This window comes from Perognathus longimembris, unplaced genomic scaffold (genome assembly GCF_023159225.1).
Source record: "Perognathus longimembris pacificus isolate PPM17 unplaced genomic scaffold, ASM2315922v1 HiC_scaffold_5665, whole genome shotgun sequence".
NCBI lineage: Eukaryota > Metazoa > Chordata > Mammalia > Rodentia > Heteromyidae > Perognathus > Perognathus longimembris.
The window spans coordinates 346465-369647 of NW_025961117.1; the positions used below are offsets into that span (position 1 = coordinate 346465).

General features: G+C 43.5%; 1 long non-coding RNA gene across 1 annotated transcript; it reads right to left on the reverse strand.

Moving 5' to 3' along the window:
* Positions 1-3742: 3742 nt before the first annotated feature.
* LOC125345472 lies at positions 3743-22956 on the reverse strand. The gene is made up of 3 exons (XR_007209738.1): positions 22946-22956; positions 10188-10191; positions 3743-3930 (listed from the first exon to the last, which is right to left on the reverse strand). It is a non-coding gene; the product is annotated as an uncharacterized LOC125345472 (long non-coding RNA).
* Positions 22957-23183: the final 227 nt, after the last annotated feature.

Below are 23183 nucleotides of genomic sequence, written 5' to 3' on the forward strand. Positions count from 1 at the left end.
CAGGCAGATACGCCTACTCATGGGAGGGCACAGGTTTAACTTTAAACGTTCCACAACTCAGGTGGTCAAGCAGTTTACACAATCACATCACAGCAAAGGGGAACTTCCCTGGATAGGGCCGGGGAGATCTTAGTGAAGATGGAGTCAGCTTCTGCTCTTTAATCTGAGATGGAGTCAATCTGACACCCCTCAACAGCCAATGATGGCGCTGGCCAGATCTGACCTCCATATTACAATGCTTCTGTTTACTTCCATTCCCAAAAAGAATTTCCTAAGTGAAATAATATTTCTTTGAGCAGATCAAGACAAAATGGGTCACACTAGCTAAAACTTCAGGCTATGTAACACCTATAAATCATACAACCTTGAGCAAGATACAGTCCCACAAGTTTTCTTCTGTGATTTTACTTATAAGGCAAAATGTCCCCGACCAACACTTCCTGACCTGCCAGGAAGAACCAATGTATTAGAGCTAACATCAACAGATCCATAGTTGAAATATTTGGAATAAGGTTGAGATCACATACTAGAAATGACAGGGGGAAGAGGCTTAATAAATTAGTGAGAACAGGATTAGGGATTAGTACATAGACAGATAGTTCAGTTCTTGTAGGGAGCCAACAGCAAAAAGTTCATCCTGACCTCTGGCTATGTTGTTTTCTCAAGGAATGTGCAAGGATATGGCTTAGCTAAAAAGACAGCACAAGAGTCTGGTCTATGTTAACTGTTCAACCTTATTTTGTCTTTACTGTCACCTGTTATTGACGACTTCAAGGCTTTCTTGTTTTCTTAAACTTTCGTAACACAATGCTATTACCAGGTTCCTAAACTGCAGATAAGCTGGAAGTTATCCTCGTCCCCTCAATCAGGATTCCCTTTAGCTGCCAGCTGGCTCCCGCAAGTGGCGACTTAACAGGGAAGTTCTGACAGTTATCCCTCCACCCCAAACCACAGCCATATTTCCCCTCTGATAACTAGGCTCTGGCTGATTCCTTAGCCCAGATCATTTCCCCTCCTAAAATCTGGTCTAACCTTCCAACAGCACCAAGTGATTAACAGTGTTGGAGGAAAGAGTACTAAGTGAATCTAGCGCTCTGGGAAGTAGAACCATTGATTGGTTAATGCAAGAAAGCTGAAAACATCTTCTCCTTCCTGTGCTTTTTCTGCCCCTGCTCTTTAGGGCTTGTGAAGAGTTGACAAGGTCTGTCCTGTTAGGAGGGAGGTTCCTATTCATAGGGTTCACGCTCCAAAACACGGCTAGGCTTCACTCCCAAAAATACAGGACCAGCACACACTACTCAAGATACCCCAGGCAGAACTGTCTCTAGAATCAAGGTCGTGTACAAACACGTGTGAACTCAAGCCAGGAGTGCTGAGAAGGCTGAGGCAGGAGCAGAGCAGAGACACCTCTAGGACAAACACCACAGAACCCCAGAATACAACTGCAATATGAGAGGAGTCGAGGCAGGCACACACTTCACAATTTCACGAGAATTGCTACCGTGATCATCTTTTTTTTTTTTTTTTTTTAATGCCAGTCCAGGGGCTTGAACTCAGGTCCTGAGCACCGCCCCTGGCTTCCTTTTGCTTAAGGCCAGCACTCTACCACTTGGGCCGCCGTGCCACTTCTGGCTTTCTCTATATATGTGGTGCTGAGTAACCGAACTCAGGGCTTCAGGCGTGCTAGGCCAGCACTCTACCGCCTAAGCCACATTCCCAGCCCACCATGCTTACCTTACAGCAAAGTGGATCAAGTCACATGGGTCAGCAGCAGAACCTCTGGGTCCCCGGCTCCCCTAGACTGGAGATCCAAACGACTTCTTCTGGGAGCTTCGGGAGCCAGTGTCCGGCGTCTGGAAGGCATCACAGGGGCTTATGGCAGCACAAACTCATGAACCCCGAAACCAATCCGCAACTCCAGGCTGGAGGAGCACGTGGAGGGCAGGCACCGGTGGCGCGCCCAGCTCGCGGTTCCTACCTGGCACGAGATCCGCAGCCTGGGATTCCTTCAAGTTTCGGGTCCCGAGGCCCACCGAAGAGAAGGCTGGGCGCCTGCCTCGGGGCTCCACGGGGTGCCAAGCGGCACTTCAGAGAACTCCCAGCCGCCAAGCGAAAGGAGAGAAACCGGAAGTCGTGGACTGAAAGTACCCACAGTGGGCGGGGATGCGCATGCGCACAAGGAGCCGCCGCCGCCGCCGCCTTTCCACCAGTGCTGCCCCCTAGAACCCTGGAATTCGTGCACGCATGGGGGAGCTAAGGTGAGTTTATTCTTCAGAAATCACTGTTGGCCTCCTGAAACACGGTGAGACCGGCCAGAAAGTGGAAATGCATTGGGCGCATTGGATAAATAGGCTTTTTAATTCTTAGTTCCAATCATGCCTCTGAAGCCCTGAGACGACGTTGGTTTTGTTCTTTTTCTTTTTCTTTTTTTTTTTTGTTCAATAGATACTATTGAATGTCCCATTGACTGTAAATTATGTCTCTGGTGTGCCTTATATTTTTGAATAGCTCCCCTCTCACTTTAAAAGAGGTTATTCGCAGCCACCAAACTGATGCTTGGATCATTTTCCCCTGCTCTAATGTATCCACTGGAATAAAACAGCAGGATTGTGACAGCATAATCCTTGTGTCAACTTAGATTTCTCAAAATCGAATAGTTAATTCCCCAGAAATTCCCAGATTCCATCTATGAAACACTAAGGAGTATTTGGTTATTTGTTTCTGAATTTCACCTTTCCTTTAAGGGTGTTTTGTGCTTTCTGCGATTGGTCCTGTAGCTTGAACTCAGAGCTTGGGCACTGTCTGTCAGCGTTTGCTGTGCTCTGCCTGCCTTTCCTTTAATAATTTCTTCAGCTAGCTAGTGAAAAGTTTCCTTATAGGGATGTCTTAGAAAATAGTACTTCACCTCCATTGCTCTTCAAAGGGATGGTGGTTTGGGGTGGATCAGGGTCAAAATGTGTGGGAGTAGAGGAGTTTAGGGTAGGTCTACCTTGATGTGAAGTTTGATGGCTTTCCCCATAACCATCCTTTTTTGTTTTTCCATTTTACATGCCCTACTGTGTTGTGAATTCCTACCTCTTCTCCCATCCTATAAATTCCTCTCATAACTCTAGGCTACATATCTAGGCAATCTCAGACTTGTCTTTCAAGACCTTATCCATTAGACTATGGAATAAGTCTTTGGTTTCCCTCCCTCATATCAGATATCTTATGCTTCACTCTTAAAGGTTTACTGTGATCTTTGATGAGCCTCTATATATAACACGATTGGAAAGGATTAGGTAGGAAACTTTCATGCCTGATATTCAGTCCTCTAGTATATGGGTTCTCCAGGCCTCTTTTTGTGGACCTGAGCTGTTATTCCTCATGAAAATGGAGATCATAGGGCATGTTTACATGTATAGATTTCAACTTGAGAGCACCTATAACAATATAAAGGAAAACATAACAATTTCCTTCTGTAAAAGTTAAAAGTTAATTCCTGAGAGGAACTTACACCAGTCAAGATTAATCTCGGGTGCTGGGAATATGGCCTAGTGGTAAAGTACTTGCCTCACATACATGAAGCCCTGGGTGCGATTCCTCAGCACCACATATATAGAAAACAGCCAGAGGTGGTGCTGTGGCTCAAGTGGCAGAGTGCTAGCCTTGAGCATGAAGAAGCCAGGGAGAGTGTGCAGGCCCTGAGTTCAAGCTCCAGGACTGGCAAAAACAAAACAAAACAAAGATGGATCTCGATGACAAACTTTTGACAAGAAACGTTTAATTTAGACTGAGCACTATAAAGGAATTATTTGGTTTGCCTCAGAACTCGTATACAAAGTGAGCCAAAAGAAAGCTGGCTGTGGGATGCCCAAGACAGTGATCTTGTCAAAGTGCTCAGATCTCTGCAATGTGGACTTCCTATGAAGATGTCTGAGATCCAGAAACCTGAAACAAAGGAAATTAAAATGAACTTGAAAAAATTCAGGGAGGTGGACAGAAAACAGAGGTTAGGGTTAGATGTGTTACAAAGAAGCAGAAAAAAAAGTGTTAACATTTTGATAACGGACAGATGGCCTAGGGGTGTGCAGAGACAAAACTATGAGAGTGCTCAAGGGAGGTCAGCCCCCAGCCCCTTCTCTTCCTGGGGGTCTGGCTCATCACACTGGCCAGAGTTCACAGCAGGCCTCCTGTCTGAACTTCAGCATCACAAACAACCTGATACTTTGGCTGAATCCAACTCAACCTACATACCAACCTACCAGTGTGCCTGCCCTCCCCTCTCTCTGTGTCTGTCTCTGCCTATCTCTGTCTCTGTCTCTGTCTCTGTCTCTCTCTCTCTCTCCCACCCCCCTACATATTCCTGGCACTGTGATTCTTCCACTGATGACCAAACATGGAGAAAGAGTAAGAGATGGCTATGCCAGCCACATGCCCAGTCTAGACTGGAAACCTATTTTTTACATGGGAACAAATTCTCAAGATCAGAATTGGCCACAGGCAATGTTTGGAATATTCTGGAATTACAGAAAACTCAATGGTTGCTTATTTGGCCCATTAAGAATAGGAATCTCAGGAATATCAAGTTCGGTTTGGGGGCGGCGGGGAGGAGGTGTTTGTTTGCTTGGTCCTGACATTTGAACTGTCCCTAGCTTTTTAATTGAAGTAAAGGTGATGTACAAAGGGGTTACAGTTACATAAGTAATGACTATATTTCTTTTCGAACAGTATTGCCCCCTCCCTCATTTTCACCTACTTACACACCCACCCACACCCCCCCCCCCACACACACCTCTCCTCTCCCTATTTCTGTGGAGTTCATTGGAGATAGGAGTTTCGCAGACTTTCCTGCCTAGTCTGACTTGGAACTGCTGTTCTCAGATCTCAGCCTCCTGAGTAGCTAGGATGTGTGAGCACCGGCAGTCTGCTTCACACTGTTTTAAGAATGACATGTCTTCACATCTCAAACCTTAGCATCAGGAAAACCTTCACTGTAAATAAATCTGGTTAACCTGTGAGAACTTTCAATCATAGCACCCAGTGCTTTGGACAGAAGATAAATTCGCTTGGTGTGTCCTCGTCATTATTGTGATAAATTCAGAAACACTGTAAAGGGAGCTCAAACTCAGCTCAAGAATCCACAGAAGAAAATGTAGGGAGACACTGAAGAAACAGCAAACGTCGTGCAACTTTTTACTGAGACCGTGAAAGTAGGGTACTTCTGTATATTCTGTATGGACCATGACCTTCATGTTTGTGCTATGTACTTCCCACCTCTGTCATCCTGTATATTCCTTGTAAACAGATGATGTATTTTATATCTATTTGACTGAACCCATCACTCAAAAAAAAAATCTAATGACCTTATGTCTGTTTCAATTTGTCTTGACTCTATCCAGATGATTTATCTATAAGGCACCAACATCCTATAAGATCACTTTAATCACATGAGGGATTTTCCAATACCATGTTTCACAAGCATGCTGTCTAGTTCTATTCCCATTGGTGGGGGTGTGGGAGGGATGGGGAGGACTGGGGGGATCTCTGCAGTAAATCAGCAAATGAGTGTCCCCTAGCCTTTCCTGATGATGAAATGAACAAGAGAGGCAGGATTTGGGCCTACTTTAGGTCTAAGAGGCACAAAGCCCCCTTTTTTATATTAATAGTAAAAAATGTACAAAACAATGGCACCTGTTACCTGCTCCCTTTAGTTCTTTCTGGGAGAACAGAAGTGGTCACCTCTAGCAACCTCAAACCCTTAGGCAACCAGCTCAGAGGGAGGTCTCTTAGTACTCTAAACTATGGAGATTTCTCTGGGTCTACAATGGGTGAGCTTGGGGCTTCCTTTTAGATAAGCTTCCCATCTGAAAGTCTCTAGCCTTTACAGAGGTTTGCGAAGTTTTTACCATTTCAAACGAGTGGGGAGGACACTATTACTCATTAAAGAATAAAAGGGCAGGAAAGTATTTAAGGTAAACAGTATAGTTTATTTGGAAAGGAAACAATTGAAAGAAAGAACCCTGGCCCTGGTGGCTCCAGCCTGTAGTCTTTGCAGAGGCTGAGACCTGAGGATCCCAGTTAAAAGCCAGCCCGGGCAGGAAAGTTCATGAGACTCTTATCTCCAAGGAACCAAGAGAACACTGGAAGTGGTGCTGTGACTCTAGTAGTAGAGCAGTTAGCCTTGATCTGAAGAGCTCAGGGACAGCGTCCAGGTCCAGAGTTCAAGTCCCACAATAGGCAAGAAAAAAGGAGGGAGAGAGAGAGAGACAGAGAGACAGAGAGAGAGAGAAAGAGAGAGAGAGAGACAGACCCACCACCGGGAGAGCAGACTGAAGGGGAGTTAAAAGTCCTTTATATCTTCACTGATTAATTGTCCAGGCTGGTTGCATCTCTTGGTCTCTTCGACGTGGGCTCAGGAGAATTGGCTCAAGAGCTTGACCTACAAGGAATTCTGTTTGGGGAAGACTCATAAGTATTCTTTAAAAATTTGTATTAACACATACTAGTTGTGCAAAATAATGGTTACATTATGACACTTTATGCATGTATAGAAAGAATGCTGATCATTTGTACTGCTCTCCATTACCCATACTATTTATTTTGTGCCATTTAAATCTTGAAATGTAAGTGGTAGGCTATAATGAGCATTCTCCTCCCTCCCTTCCTCCTTCTTTGTCTCTCTGTCTCTGACTCTGTGTGTGTGTGTGTGTGTTTGCATGGCTACATTCCAATACCATGAATAATTCTTTAACTAGAAAGAGTGAAATACAATAAGAAATTGTTCAACAGAATAAAGTAGAGCAAGCTTTCCTTCACTTGTGTGCAGGTGTGTAAGTGTGCATGTGATTACTGCATGAAACATTTTGGGTGCTGTTTTTTATGCCTGTCCAGGGCCTGGGTCAAGGTGTGAATCCTGATAACCCTGAGCAAATACAGAAAAGCATACAAAACTTGGGAAAAATTGGCAGGCAGTCTCTGAGTTCCATCCTTAGGAATGGCAGCATTATCACTCAAAAAAAAGTCACAAGCTGAGCTTTGGCTGAAATTGTAGAGCCTGCTAGAAGAAAAACACCCAACTACACCAGGAAGGAAGGAAGGAAGGAAGGAAGGAAGGAAGGAAGGAAGGAAGGAAGGAAGGAAGAAAGATAGAAAAAATAGAAAGATAGATAGAAAGAAAGAAAGAGAGAGAAAGGAGGGAGGGAGGGAGGGAAGGAGGGAGGGAAGGAGGGAAGGAGCGAAGGAGCGAGGGAGGCAGGTGTTATGCCAAGTCGCGAAAACCACCACCAAGAAGACCACCGAGACTCAGACTTTCTGAAATTCAAAAGCAAGGCAAGGCTTTATTTAAGCGAGCTGCAACTCGGGCCTCGTCCTACCCACCGACACAGCGGAGGTTAGGAGGGAGCCCCGAGCTGTGATTAAACAGGGCTTATAGAGGAAAAGAACAAGGTTACAACAATCAGGTGTTCAAGCAAGCAAGATTAGGACACAGGTACAAATCTGATTGGCTCAGGGTTCGATTCTAAAATGGGGTTCATGTGGTAAAATGGGGTTCACGTGGTAAAGTGGGGTTCACGTGGTAAAGTGGGGCCTGACTTCAAAGTCTGGCACTTCATTTCCCCCTTTTTCTTTTTGGTTCCTTGGGAGCCAATCATGGCTCCATTCTGTCCATTTCAATGGCTTGCATGTCTAGGGGATGATATAGAGATAAGGCATGGGCCAATAGGGCCCAAAATAGTAGCCAAATTTCTTACAAGTACAGTTTCTGTACCTCGGTTTTGCATGCCTCTAGTTTATCCTGCCTCACCTTCCCAAAAACAACTCTGGTCCCTCGGTTTTAAAGGGGGGCTGATGGGTGAAGATCATCCATCTTCTGTAACTTCTTCAGGCTGACTCAGGGGAGTTGACCTTACCTAGCCAGGAACCTATAACCTTAGTCTACTTTACCAAGGGACTGCAGGATTACTGCAAACTGAAAATTAACTTTCAGCTATACAGACTTACCATTAGCTGTACAGTGGTTAGTACCCAAATGTAAGCAACAAAATAATACATAAACTTCTCAACTGTGCTCTAAGGGTCGGGTGGCTATACCCGTATTCCTGAGCAAGCCCAAAACTACCTAAAATAAGGGGGTCACTTCAATTTGGAGTGAGCTGCCAAAATAACATCAATACTAGCCAGGGTAGTAAGGAAAGAAGGCAAAAAGAAAATTATAACAATATTCAGTCTAACTTTCTTTTCTTGAGACAAAGGTGAAGCGGCTGAGTTGGGTGCTTGGAGACCTCCCATGTTCCACCACGGTAGTCGTCGTCCAGGGCAAAAGGTTCAGCTGGCCTGGCGTGGGAGCACTGGACCCAAGTGGTGATGCCATCTACCTTAAGGGCGGTGGGAGTAGTCAGTAGCACCACGTAGGGTCCCTTCCATCGTGGTTCTAAGGATTTGGGGTTATGCCTCCGGACGAACACCCAATCTCCTGGCCTGAATAAATGGGGGATAGGGAAAGAAGCAGAATCATATAATGCCTTAAGTTGGGGCCACGTTTTCTTGTGCACGAGCTGCAAATAATCAAGTTTACACAAAAATTCAGTATCATCCAAATCAGCAAGCAATTCGGTCTGAAGGCTAGGGATAATGGGCGCAGGGTACCCGTACATTATTTCAAAAGGAGTAAAGCCAAGCTGATAGGGAGAATTTCTTACTCTAAGCAGAGCAAAAGGAAGGAGTGACACCCAGTCTGCGCCAGTCTCTAAGGCCAATTCAGTTCAGGTCTCTTTTAGAGTCCAATTCATTCTCTCTACCTGTCCTGAACTCTGGGGTCTATAAGCACAATGCAATTTCCAATCCATCCCCAGTGCAGCGGCTATTCCCTGACTTACTTTTGAGACGAAAGCTGGTCCGTTGTCCGACCCAATGGTGGATGGGAAGCCATACCTGGGTAGGATTTCTTCCTGAATCTTCTTAGCCACTACATTCGCGTTCTCATGTTTTGTTGGATAGGCTTCAACCCATCCTGAAAAGGTGTCTACAAAAACTAGCAAATTTTTGTATCCAAATTTTCCAGGTTTAAATCTACTTCCCAATACACTCCTGGCCTATTCCCACAGAGGCGAGCTCCTTTAGTAATCTGTTGATTGGGGGCATTGGTGAGCTGACAGGCCTTGCAATTTTTAACAATATCTTCAATAAGTTGATCTCCTTGTCTAATTTTCACTTTGGAGTGTCAGAGGAAGTCCTGCATTTGTCGGGTTCCCATGTGAGAAGCTCAGTGGATTCTCTTAAGGATCCCCTTACCCAGCCCTTGAGGCAGGATAAGTTTCCCTTCACAAGTTTTCCACCAGTCATTGTTTCCTTCTCTTTCCAGAGGTTTTGTGGGCCATGGGAATTTTCTTTATCCACTCCAAGCCTTCTTGGAAATACTGGGGCACAGTAGGCAAAGCTCGTGGCCCTGGGTCTACTAAAGTCTGTTCCCAGGAACTCTGACTTGTGTGGCTGATTTAGGCACAGGGATTTTCAGCACAGTCTACGTGCATCTGACAGCCAACACTTGCTCTCTTTTAACATGAAGCCCAGATGGGTGACTTCAGGTTTACAAATTTGTACCTTTTAACATTCTCGTTTGTAAAAGTTTTTTTTTCCTGACTGGCTGGGGAACTGATCTCCGATGACCTAAAAAATTACCTTTGCAGGCCTTTAACAGATCTTAATAAGGACACAATCTCAGGTCTACAAGCTTTCTTTCCTGAACATATGTATCAGCTTAAAATTCTCACTGCCAGTCAGAGCTTTGAGTAGATGCGGGGGTTTGAGATTTTAAACTATCCTCTCATTTGACAAACTTACCCTTACTAACCACTTTCACAGATGACTGGCAAGTTCCTGCCCAGTAGACAGACATGGGCATTGGAAAGGCATGCTTATGAACTATTCTTCTAGGACTTCCCGGCTTTGATTATCTTTTGAAAGGCCAAACGGAAGTGACTCTAGGATCTGAAACCATCTCTGCCATCCAAGCAGCAGCTTACTGCCTCTGGATGCTCCATCACTTTTGCCCCAGGAGGAGTGGCTTTCCACTGGACTTGGACTCATGGCCTGAGTGCTGTTCCCCAGCTCTCCAGCTCAAGACTAGCACCCTACCACTTTGAGCTCCACACAACACCGTTCCCAGCACTGTGCTGGCTGATTAGAGACAAGTCTCTCACAGGGACCTTTCTCTGCCCGGGCTGGCTTCGAACCGCAGATTTCAGATCAGCAAGTCTTACAAAAGGCCACTTTACTCCAATTAGAAGCAACAAGGTGGTCCACACAGAAGTAGTTTTTAAGCATGCTCTCTTACATGGAATTTATTAAGGGCCAGTATTAGATCTTGACAAACTTGTAGGAATCACCTTTGATTCTCTGTGGGCCTGCTGGAAACTGTTACAAAAAAACCTTCAAGGAAGTTAGAATGGCAATTAAACATTTTGGTAGCCATAATCCACCTTTTCTCACTTTGCGATAATTATTTAGGACAATTTTACTTCCAAATTTGTTATCTAGAAATGTATTCTTGATTTCCAAAGTCTTTTTAACAAAAACACAACACTTTAGCTTTTATCTGCATCGGAAAAACTGAAGCTCACAAGCATTCTGAAACCAGGTGCCGCCCTTTGCCTACGGGCTGCTTGTTTCAAAAGAGCCTCTTTTTTTTCTTCAGTCCTAGTTGCTGCATGGCATGAAGACCTTTGAATTTTTCCTTAATGCAAGAATTACAATTAGAAATACTTATCCATTCAGCTTTCCAATATATTAGTGAGAAACATTGGCCCATTTTGCAATTTCTTCCTACATACATAGAGTTAATGAGAGTTTACTTTTATCCCCATTAGTTTAGTATATAAATATATATATATACATATATATATATCCTTTTAAATCCAAATTTCTGACACTTAGCTCTGATTTTTTTTTAATGTTTGTTTTTTTTTTTTTTTTTTTGGCCAGTCCTGGGCCTTGGACTCAGGGCCTGAGCACTGTCCCTGGCTTCTTCCCGCTCAAGGCTAGCACTCTGCCACTTGAGCCACAGCGCCGCTTCTGGCCGTTTTCTGTATATGTGCTGCTGGGGAATCGAAACTATGGCCTCGTGTATCCGAGGCAGGCACTCTTGCCACTAGGCTATATCCCCAGACCTTTTTTAAAATTTTAATTAGAGAACCCTGAGAAATCCTTTTTTAACTGTAGTTCTTCTTTAAAACAGTGCAACAATACCTTTAAAGCATTTGGTAATGCCCAAACTTGATGACCATTTGAATTTAAACTTAAACTTAGTTTTGCATCATACTGCAGTCTTGAACATGTTCACACTCACCCATGCACACACACATACATTTTCAAAAGATCTTAAAGCACGCAGAATTAGCATCGGCTGTACATTTTAAGACAAAAACATTTAACAAATAATTTTAGCATTCTCCAGCCTCATTTTCCAGTGCTTGATAGATTTAGTAAAACATTTTTAGTCTTAGTAAAACATTATAGCACACCAAACAATTTTCTGCATAAGAAGGCTGGGTGGGGATCCCCCTAGAGTTCTTTTTTTGCGGACACTCAAACTGATTGACTGATTGTGGGCTGTCACCTGTACATCTTCCCAGTGACCTAAAGTCAAGTCCAGGGGAAGGAACGTTCCCCATCATCCCTTTGTCAGTCAGGCACAGCGCAAGAAAGAAACAAAAATAATCACAAGCACAAAGACCAGACAACACTTACAGACAGACTTAGGGAACCGCGGCTTACAGGTTCGACTGTGTCTCTCCTGCCCCTGTGAGGGGGCAGACCACACAGTCTCACCGTGTCTCTCCTGCCCCTCTGAGGGGGCAGACCACACAGTTTTGAGGCTCTCTCTCTCCCGTTCCTGTGTAGGAGCGGACCAGACAACCCCAAATATAGAGTGGACTGGACGGGCACCCATTAGAATGGCCTCTGGGTCCAGTCCTTCAGGTTCGGGGTGGTAGTGGGAAGCCTGAGCCCCCTGTGGAGGGCTTGAGGTGTTCTCCAAGTCCTCCAGGACTTCCCATATGAGCGTGTCCATTCCGGCTGGTCCTTCACAACCTACAGGTTCAGATTCAGGCGGCTGGCCAAAACAGAAAACAAAACTACACATCACACAGACACAGACACACAGAATGAACAGCGCTATTTTCTTACCTTCGGAGTCTGGGGTCTCGGGTGGCTAAGGGGCCATCTCGGACGAAACCCCAGATGTTATGCCAAGTCACGAAACCAACACCAAGAAGACCACCTAGACTCAGACATTCCGAAATGCAAAAGCAAGGCAAGGCTTTATTTAAGCGAGCTGCAACTCGGGCCTCGTCCTACCCACCGACACAACGGAGGTTAGGACGGAGCCCTGAGCTTTGATTACAAGGGCTTATAAAGGCAAAGAACAAGCTTACAACAATCAGGTGTTCAAGCAAGCAAGATTAGGACACAGGTACAAATCTGATTGGCTCAGGGTTCGAAGCACCACAGGGGTGGTCAGAGTTAAGCATTCCCAGAGGCTAGAGTTCTAGACCGACTGGGCCCTAATGGGCTTATCCTTGGTCTGTTGACAGCCTGCTTATCTCAGGTTCACGTGGTAAAGTGGGGTTCACGTGGTAAAATGGGGCCTGACTTCAAAGTTTGGCACTTCAGCAGGGAGGGATGAAGGAAGGAAAAAGAAAAACAAGAAGCATGTTCAGGCCTGAGCATGAATAAGCGCTAGAGTTAGCAGACCCCAACACTGTAATAACAATAACAATATAATAATAATAAAATGAATGCAAAGGAGGGCAAAATACTTAAGGTGAGTGCCTGGGACCGAACAACAACAACAACAACAACAAAAAAAAATATATGAAATAACAAAACAAGGACCAATAAATGAAAAGGAGGGTATAGAAGAGAGGAGCCAAAAAATGATTTTTAAATTCATGGCCCACAACTATAATCATACCTGCTAAGATTGTCGAAATCTGAGGTTCATGGTTTGAAGCCAATCTACGCAGGAAAATAAGCGAGACTTGTTTTAGTGAGTATCAGTCTTGGGCTTGAACTTGCTGTGTTTTGCTCATGGCTAGAGCTCTACAACTTCCTGCCTCGTGGCGGTTTTATTTTTGAGATAAGAGTCTCATGGACTTTCCTGCCCAGGCTGGCTTCGAACCACGATCCTCAGATTTCAAGTCTCTCTGTAGTGCCCGGGGCTACCCATGGTCTCTTCTCTCATATTAACCACGAAAAAACTAAAAGGAGAAAGACAGAAGTTGACCTTTGTCTAAAAAAAAAATAGAGCCTGCCAGCAATGAGGAACACAAATACAAAAATACTAAGGCCAAGTGGCTTTGCATTGAGTTCAAGTCCTAGAACACACACACACACACACACACACACACACACACACACACACACACAAAGAAAAAACAGAAGTTGAGCAGTGGCTCCAGGTGTGAAACCTGCTCTAAAAAGACAGACAACAAAGAACATCAGGGAGAGTGGCCAGGCCTTTAGTAATAAGCCATAAAACCTGCAGGAACAACAACAAACAACAAAAAGAAGAAGAAGAAATTAACAGGAAGGCAAATGAGCCAATTACTGATTTTAAAATTGAGACTCACACCTGTAATCTAAGCTGCTTATGGTGGGTGAAAACTGAGGATCATGGTTCGAGGCCAGCCAAAGCAGGAAAGTCCATGAGACTCATGTTCATACATGAACACCACATATATAGGAAAAGTCAGAAATGATGTTATGGCTCAAGTGGAAAAGGGCTAGCCTTGAGTAAAAAGAAGCCATGGACAGTGGTCAGGCTCTGAGTCCAAGGTCCAGGACTGGCAAGTAAAAATTTTTTTTAAGCTACTGATCAAGGTGTGAGGCCTGCTCTAAATACAAAGAAAGAGAGAGAAAGACACAGAGAGAGAGAGACACAGAGAGATAGAGAGAGACAGAGAAACTTCAAGGACAGTGTCCAGGCCTTTAGTAACAAGCCATACAAACTGCACTAACAACAAAAAAACCTCAAGAATAAAAACTGAAAAACAAGGTAAAAAAGAGCCAATTAAAGATTTTGAAATCAAGACTTTATATCTGTAATATAAGCTGCTCCTTGTAGGTGAAATCTGAGGATTGTGGTTTGAAGTCAGCCTGGGCAAGAGAGTCCATGAAACTCAATTTTGTGTGTGCCATGGATTGGATTGAACCTGTGGTGTTCTACTCAAGACTAGGCTCTTCTTCTTTCTGTCTATTGGTGGTTAATTGAGATGAGTCTCATGGACTTTCTTGCCCAGGCTGACTTCAAACCGCAATCCTCAGATTTTTGGACACTTATCTCTTTTAACCACCAGAAAGATAGAGAGGAAAGAAAGAAAGAAAGAAAGAAAGAAAGAAAGAAAGAAAGAAAGAAAGAAAGAAAGAAAGAAAGAAAGAAAGAAAGAAAGAAAGAAAGAAAGGAAGGAAGGAAGGAAGGAAGGAAGGAAAAAAGAAAGAAAGAAAGAAAGGAAGGAAGGAAGGAAGGAAGGAAGGAAGGAAGGAAGGAGAGAGAGAAAGAGAGACAGGGAGAGAGACAGAAAGAGGAAAGAGAAAAAGAAAACTAGAAAGAGCTAGAAAAGAGATAGAGAGAGACAAAGAGACAGGAAGAATAAAGACAGAGTAATAGAAAGAAAGTGAGAAATAGAGAAAGAGACAGAAAGAAAAAGAGAAAGAGGAAGAAAGAAAGAAAGGAAGAAAGGAAGAAAGAAAGAAAAGAAAAGAAAGAAAGAAAGAAGAAAGACAGGCAAACAGGCAGAAGTTGACCAGTGATTCAAGTATTAGAGCCTGCTAGCCTTGTGGGGAAAAAGAAACTGAGTCAAAGTAGCCATGCCCTGAGTTCAAGCCCCAGAGCTTCTACAATAAAAAGAAAAAGAAAGAGATAAAGAAAGAAAAGGAGAGACAGAGAGACAGAGACAGAGAGAAAGGGAAGAAAGAAAAAAAAGAAAAACAAGCCATGTGGGAATGGCTCACATCTATAATCCAAGCTAACCCTGGAGGCTGAGATCTGAGGATCATGGTTCAAAGCCAGCCTGGGCAGGAAAGTCCATGGTACTTTTATCTCCAAGGAACCACCTGAAAACCGCAAGTGGCACTGTGGCTCAAAGTGGTAGAGCTCTAGATTGGAGCTGAAGAGCTCAGGGACAGTGCTCAGGCCTAGAGTTCAAGCCCCAAGACTGACCAAGAAAAAAAGCCAAAACAACAGGAAGAAGAAAACCCATAGAAGATGAGGTGTGGCTCAATGTGTGAAACGTGTCAGACATAAAGAGAGAGAAATCAACCACCACCCCCTCTGGGAGTGTGGCCAGCCTTTAATAACAAGCCATAGAACTTGCACTAACAAAAAAACAAACAACTGCACCCCCCCAACAAAAAAGCGATAAATAAAAAGGAAGGTAAAGAAGAGCCAAGTAAAGATTTGAAAATCAAGACTCAAAGCTGTAATCTAAGCTGCTCGTGTTGGTTGAAATCTGAGGTTCATGATTCTATGCCAGAATGGGCAGGAAGTCTATGAGGCACAGAAATAAAGGCACAGAAATTCTGAAAGAGGAAAGAGAGAGGGAAAAATAGAATGAGAGAAAGAAAAGAGATAGTGAGAGACAGAGAGAAAGAGACAGGAAGAACAAAGAAAGAGCAATAGAAAGAAAGTGAGAAATAGAGAAAGAGGAAGAACGACAAAGTGAAAGAGGAAAGAAAGACAGGCAATCAGGCAGAAGTTGAGCAGTGACTCAAGTAGTAGAGCCTGCTAGCCTTGTGGGGGGCCAAAAAGAAACTGAGACAAAGTAGCCGTGCCCTGAGTTCATGCCCCAGAGCTTCCACAATAAAAAGAAAAACCTAGAGAGAAAGGAAGAGAGAGAGACAGAGAGACGGAGACAGAGAGAAAGAAAGAAAGAAGGAAAAAAGAAAAACCAGCCATGTGGGAATGGCTCACGTCTATAATCCAAGCTAACCCTGGAGGCTGAGATCTGAGGATCATGGTTCAAAGCCTGACTGGGCAGGAAGTCTATGAGAGTTGTTTTCCTATATGCCCGCAGTTGGCAGTATTACTTCCTGGCTCAAGGTGGTTAATTTCAGATAAAATTCTCATGGAATTTCCTGCCCAGGCTGGCTTTGAACCACAATCCTCAGATTTTAGGACATTGCGTGTAGTGCCCTTGGCCACCATGGACTCTTATCTCCTATTAAAAAAAAAAAAAGAAAGAAAACAAGACAGAATTTGAGCTGTGCTTGGAGTAGTAAAGTGTGCTAGCCATGAGGGGGAAAAAGCACTCAGAGGCACTCATAAGGCCCTAATTTCAAGCCCTTATAATACCACCAAGAATTAATGAAATAAAATAAAACTTGGCCTTCAGGGCTTGAGTTCTAGGCCTAGGAAAAGAACCAAAAACCAACAAACAAAAATCCAAAAGGTCAGTCGTTTATGTTGGCCCAATTTTAGAGCAAGCTAGATTTCAGAGATTAAGAAAGAAAAACTGAGCAAAAAGGCAAGGTCCCGTTAACAATGACAACAACAGAAAATAACAATAAATAGGGGCTGGAAATATGGCCTAGTGGTAAAGTGGTCGTCTTGTATATATGAAGCCCTGGGTTCGATTCCTCAGCACCACATATATAGAAAAAGCCAGAAGTGGCGCTGTGGCTCAAGTAAGCGAGTGCTAGCCTTGAGCAAAAGCAAGCCAGGGACAGTGCTCAGGCCCTGGGTCCAAGGTGCAGGACTGGCAAAAAAAATATCTTTTTTTGAGCTATCGCTGAAGGCGTGTGAGGTTTGATCTAAAGACAGAGAAACACACACACAATCACACACACACACACACACAGAGTGAGAGAGAGAGAGAGAGAAACTTGAAGGAAAGTGGTCAGGCCTTTAGTAACATGCCATTAAAACTGTACTAACAGGGCTGGGAATATGGCCTAGTGCCAAGAGTGCTTACCTCTTTTACACGAAGCCCTGGGTTCAATTCCCCAGCACCACATATATAGAAAACGGCCAGAAGTGGCGCTGTGGCTCAAGTGGCAGAGTGCTGGCCTTGAGCACAAAGAAGCCAGGGACAGTGCTCAGGCCCTGAATCCAAGGCCCAGGACTGGAAAAAAAAGTCACTGGAAATACTACACTAACAACAAAAAAAACAAGAACAATAACTGAAAAAGAAGGCAAAGAAGAGCCAATTAAAGTTTTTAAAATTGAGACTTTACATCTGTAATGTAAGCTGCTCCGTGTAGGTGAAATCTGAGGAATGCGGTTTGAAGCCAACCTGGGCAGGAAAGTCCATGAGACTCATTTTTGTGTGTGCCAGGGATGGGATTGAATTTGTGGTGTTCTACTCAAGACTAGGCTCTACTTCTCTCTATGTGTTGGTGGTTAATTGAGATGAGTCTCATGGACTTTCCTGCCCAGGCTGGCTTCAAACCGCAATTCTCAGATATTCCGAAACTGTGTAAGTGCCCTAGGCTTCTCATGGACTCTTATCTCCTGTTAACCACCAGAAAGAGAGAGCAGACAGAAAGAAGAAAGCAAGAAAGCAAGAAAGAAAGGAAGGAAAGAAGGAAGGAAGGAAGGAAGGAAGAAGGAAAAGGAGAGAGAGACACACAGAAAGTCAGAAAGAGAAAAGAGAGAAAGAGTAATAGAAAGACAGAAAGAAAAGAGACAGTGAGAGACAGAAAGAGACAAGAAGAAAGAAGAAAGGGAAATAGGAAGAAAGTGAGAAATAGAGAAAGAGAAAGAGAGGAAAGAAAGAAAGGCAGGAAAGAATGAAGGAAGGAAGAAAGAAACACAGGCAAAGAGGCTGAAGTTGAGCTGTGACTCAAGTAGTAGAGCCTGCTAGCCTTGTGTGGTGGGAAAGAAAATGAGACAAGGCAGCCATGCCCTGAGTTCAAGCACCAGAGCTTCCACAAAAGAAAGAAAGAGAAAGAAAGCAACAAAGAAAGGAAGAGGGAGGGAGGGAAAGAAAGAAAGAAAGAAAGAAAGAAAGAAAGAAAGAAAGAAAGAAAGAAAGAAAGAAAGAAAGAAAGAAAGAAAGAAAGAAAGAAAGAGAGGGACATAGAGAGACAGAAATAGGAAAGAGAAAGAAAATGAAAAGAGAAAGTGAGAAAGAGACAGGAAGAAAGAGGAAAGAGAATGAGCAAAATAGAAAGAAAGAAACAGAAAGAAAGAACAAAAGGAGAGGAAAAAGAAGGAAGGAAAGAATGAATGAATGAAAGAAAGAAAGAGACAAAGACAAGCAGACAGGCAGAAGTGGAGCTGAGGCTCAAGGAGTGCAGCCTGCTAGCCCTGTATTAAAAAAAAAGTAAGCAAACATCCCAGCAACCCAATCTGGCTCTACTTGTACACCTTCTTGGAATTAAGCATAAGAACAGAAGCAAAACAAAAATCACCAGCTCCTGAACAATGATGAGGTACAGATTTCAGGCCCTAGCAAAAGAACAAAAACAAAACAGTGGTTGACCTGTGGGTCAAGTTGTAGAGTCTGCTAGTTTCACATTGAAAAACAATGCATACAAAAAACTGAGGGTAAGTGACTATGTTCTAACATCAGGCCAGAGGAACTGAATTAAAGAAGAAGAAGGGAAAAAAAGAACAATAAGAAAGAAGAAAAGGAAGATGATAAAAGAGAGAGCCATTTAAAGATTTTAAATTATGGCTCAAACCTGTAATCCTATCTACTCAAGTCGCTGAAATCTGAGGATGACTATTCGAAGCCAGCCTGGGCAGGAAAGTCCATGAGACATTTCGTAGTGAGTGCCAGGGGTTGGCTTGAACTTAGGGTGTTTTGCGCTTGAGACGCTCTACTACTTTCTGTCTTGATGGTGGTTAGAGATAAGAGTCTCATGGACTTTTCTGCGTAGGCTGGCCTTGAACCCCATTCCTCAGATTTCAAGCCTGTCCATGGTTCCCTAGGTTTTCCATGGAACTCCCATCTCCTATTTATTAGCCACCAAAAAAAAAAAAAATACAGACAGAAATTGAGCTGTGACTCAAGTAGTAGAGCCTGTTAACCTTGTGGGGTGGGGGGAAAAGAAACTGAAACAAAGTAACCATGCCCCAAGTTCAAGCCCCAGAGCTTCCACAAATAAAAGAAAAAGAGAGAGATACATTTTTGTGTGTGCCAGGGATGGGATTGAATTTGTGGTGTTCAACTCAAGACTAGGCTCTACTTCTCTCTATGTACTGGTGGTTAATTGAGTCTCATGGACTTTCCTGGCCAGGCTGGCTTCAAACCGCAATCCTCAGATTTTTGGACACTGTGTAAGGGCCCTAGGCGTCTCATGGACTCTTATCTCCTATCAACCACCACAAAGAAAGAGCAGACAGAAAGAAGTAAGCAAGCAAGGAAGAAAGTAAGAAAAAAAGAAAGAAGAAAGAAGAAAGAAAGAAAGAAAGAAAGAAAGAAAGAAAGAAAGAAAGAAAGAAAGAAAGAAAGAAAGAAAGTAAGAAAGAAAGAAAGAAAGGAAGAATGAAAGGAAGAATGAAAGGAAGGAAGGAAGGAAGGAAAGAACAAGAAATAGAAAGGCACAGAAAGTCAGAAAGAGGAAAGAGAGGGAAAAATAGAATGAGAGAAAGAAAAGAGATAGTGAGAAACAGAGAGAAAGAGACAGGAAGAACAAAGAAAGAGCAATAGAAAGAAAGTGAGAAATAGAGAAAGAGGAAGAACGACAAAGTGAAAGAGGAAAGAAAGAAAGAAAGACAGGCAATCAGGCAGAAGTTGAGCAGTGACTCAAGTAGTAGAGCCTGTTAGCCTTGTGGGGGGCCAAAAAGAAACTGAGACAAAGTAGCCGTGCCCTGAGTTCATGCCCCAGAGCTTCCACAATAAAAAGAAAAACCTAGAGAGAAAGGAAGAAAGAGAGAGAGACAGAGAGACGGAGACCCAGAGAAAGAAAGAAAGAAGGAAAAAAGAAAAACCAGCCATGTGGGAATGGCTCACGTCTATAATCCAAGCTAACCCTGGAGGCTGAGATCTGAGGATCATGGTTCAAAGCCTGACTGGGCAGGAAGTCTATGAGAGTTGTTTTCCTATATGCCCACAGTTGGCAGTATTACTTCCTGGCTCAAGGTGGTTAATTTCAGATAAAATTCTCATGGAATTTCCTGCCCAGGCTGGCTTTGAACCACAATCCTCAGATTTTAGGACATTGTGTGTAGTGCCCTTGGCCACCATGGACTCTTATCTCCTATTAAAAAAAAAGAAAGAAAGAAAACAAGACAGAATTTGAGCTGTGCTTGGAGTAGTAAAGTGTGCTAGCCATGAGGGGGAAAAAGCACTCAGAGGCACTCATAAGGCCCTAATTTCAAGCCCTTATAATACCACCAAGAATTAATGAAATAAAATAAAACTTGGCCTTCAGGGCTTGAGTTCTAGGCCTAGGAAAAGAACCAAAAACCAACAAACAAAAATCCAAAAGGTCAGTCGTTTTTGTTGGCCCAATTTTAGAGCAAGCTAGATTTCAGAGATTAAGAAAGAAAAACTGAGCAAAAAGGCAAGGTCCTGTTAACAATGACAACAACAGAAAATAACAATAAATAGGGGCTGGAAATATGGCCTAGTGGTAAAGTGGTCGTCTTGTATATATGAAGCCCTGGGTTCGATTCCTCAGCACCACATATATAGAAAAAGCCAGAAGTGGCGCTGTGGCTCAAGTAAGCGAGTGCTAGCCTTGAGCAAAAGCAAGCCAGGGACAGTGCTCAGGCCCTGGGTCCAAGGTGCAGGACTGGCAAAAAAAAAAAATCTTTTTTTGAGCTATGGCTGAAGGTGTGAGGTTTGCTCTAAAGACAGAGAAACACACTCACAATCAAACACACACACACACACACACACACACACACACAGAGTGAGAGAGAGAGAGAGAAACCTGAAGGAGAGTGGTCAGGCCTTTAGTAACATGCCATTAAAACTGCACTAACAGGGCTGGGAATATGGCCTAGTGCCAAGAGTGCTTACCTCTTTTACACGAAGCCCTGGGTTCAATTCCCCAGCACCACATATATAGAAAACGGCCAGAAGTGGCGCTGTGGCTCAAGTGGCAGAGTGCTGGCCTTGAGCACAAAGAAGCCAGGGACAGTGCTCAGGCCCTGAATCCAAGGCCCAGGACTGGAAAAAAAAGTCACTGGAAATACTACACTAACAACAAAAAAAACCAAGAACAATAACTGAAAAAGAAGGCAAAGAAGAGCCAATTAAAGTTTTTAAAATTGAGACTTTACATCTGTAATGTAAGCTGCTCCGTGTAGGTGAAATCTGAGGAATGCGGTTTGAAGCCAACCTGGGCAGGAAAGTCCATGAGACTCATTTTTGTGTGTGCCAGGGATGGGATTGAATTTGTGGTGTTCTACTCAAGACTAGGCTCTACTTCTCTCTATGTGTTGGTGGTTAATTGAGATGAGTCTCATGGACTTTCCTGCCCAGGCTGGCTTCAAACCGCAATCCTCAGATATTCCGACACTGTGTAAGTGCCCTAGGCTTCTCATGGACTCTTATCTCCTATTAACCACCAGAAAGAGAGAGCAGACGGAAAGAAGAAAGCAAGAAATGAAGAAGGAAAGGAAGGAAAGAAGGAAGGAAGGAAGGAAGAAGGAAAAGGAGAGAGAGACACACAGAAAGTCAGAAAGAGAAAAGAGAGAAAGAGAAATAGAAAGACAGAAAGAAAAGAGACAGTGAGAGACAGAAAGAGACAGAAGAAAGAAGAAAGGGAAATAGGAAGAAAGTGAGAAATAGAGAAAGAGAAAGAGAGGAAAGAAAGAAAGGCAGGAAAGAATGAAGGAAGGAAGGAAGAAAGACAGGCAAAGAGGCTGAAGTTGAGCTGTGACTCAAGTAGTAGAGCCTGCTAGCCTTGTGTGGTGGGAAAGAAAATGAGACAAGGCAGCCATGCCCTGAGTTCAAGCACCAGAGCTTCCACAAAAGAAAGAGAGAGAAAGAAAGCAACAAAGAAAGGAAGAGGGAGGGAGGGGAAAGAAAGAAAGAAAGAAAGAGAGGGACACAGAGAGACAGAAATAGGAAAGAGAAAGAAAATGAAAAGAGAAAGTGAGAAAGAGACAGGAAGAAAGAGGAAAGAGAATGAGCAAAATAGAAAGAAAGAAACAGAGAAAGAAAGAACAAAAGGAGAGGAAAAAGAAGGAAGGAAAGAATGAATGAATGAAAGAAAGAAAGAGACAAAGACAAGCAGACAGGCAGAAGTGGAGCTGAGGCTCAAGGAGTGCAGCCTGCTAGCCCTGTATTAAAAAAAAAAGTAACAAAACATCCCAGCAACCCAATCGTGGCTCTACTTGTACACCTTTTGGAATTAAGCATAAGAACAGAAGCAAAACAAAAATCACCAGCTCCTGAACAATGATGAGGTACAGATTTCAGGCCCTAGCAAAAGAACAAAAACAAAACAGTGGTTGACCTGTGGCTCAAGTTGTAGAGTCTGCTAGTTTCACATTGAAAAACAATGCAAACAAAAAACTGAGGGTAAGTCACTATGTTCTAACATCAGGCCAGAGGAACTGAACTAAAGAAGAAGAAGGGAAAAAAAGAACAATAAGATAGAAGAAAAGGAAGATGATAAAAGAGAGAGCCATTTAAAGATTTTAAATTATGGCTCAAACCTGTAATCCTATCTACTCAATTCGCTGAAATCTGAGGATGACTATTCGAAGCCAGCCTGGGCAGGAAAGTCCATGAGACATTTCGTAGTGAGTGCCAGGGGTTGGCTTGAACTTAGGGTGTTTTGCGCTTGAGACGCTCTACTACTTTCTGTCTTGATGGTGGTTAGAGATAAGAGTCTCATGGACTTTTCTGCGTAGGCTGGCCTTGAACCCCATTCCTCAGATTTCAAGCCTGTCCATGGTTCCCTAGGTTTTCCATGGAACTCCCATCTCCTATTTATTAGCCACCAAAAAAAAAAAAATACAGACAGAAATTGAGCTGTGACTCAAGTAGTAGAGCCTGTTAACCTTGTGGGGTGGGGGGAAAAGAAACTGAAACAAAGTAACCATGCCCCAAGTTCAAGCCCCAGAGCTTCCACAAATAAAAGAGAAAGAGAGAGACACATTTTTGTGTGTGCCAGGGATGGGATTGAATTTGTGGTGTTCAACTCAAGACTAGGCTCTACTTCTCTCTATGTACTGGTGGTTAATTGAGATGAGTCTCATGGACTTTCCTGGCCAGGCTGGCTTCAAACCGCAATCCTCA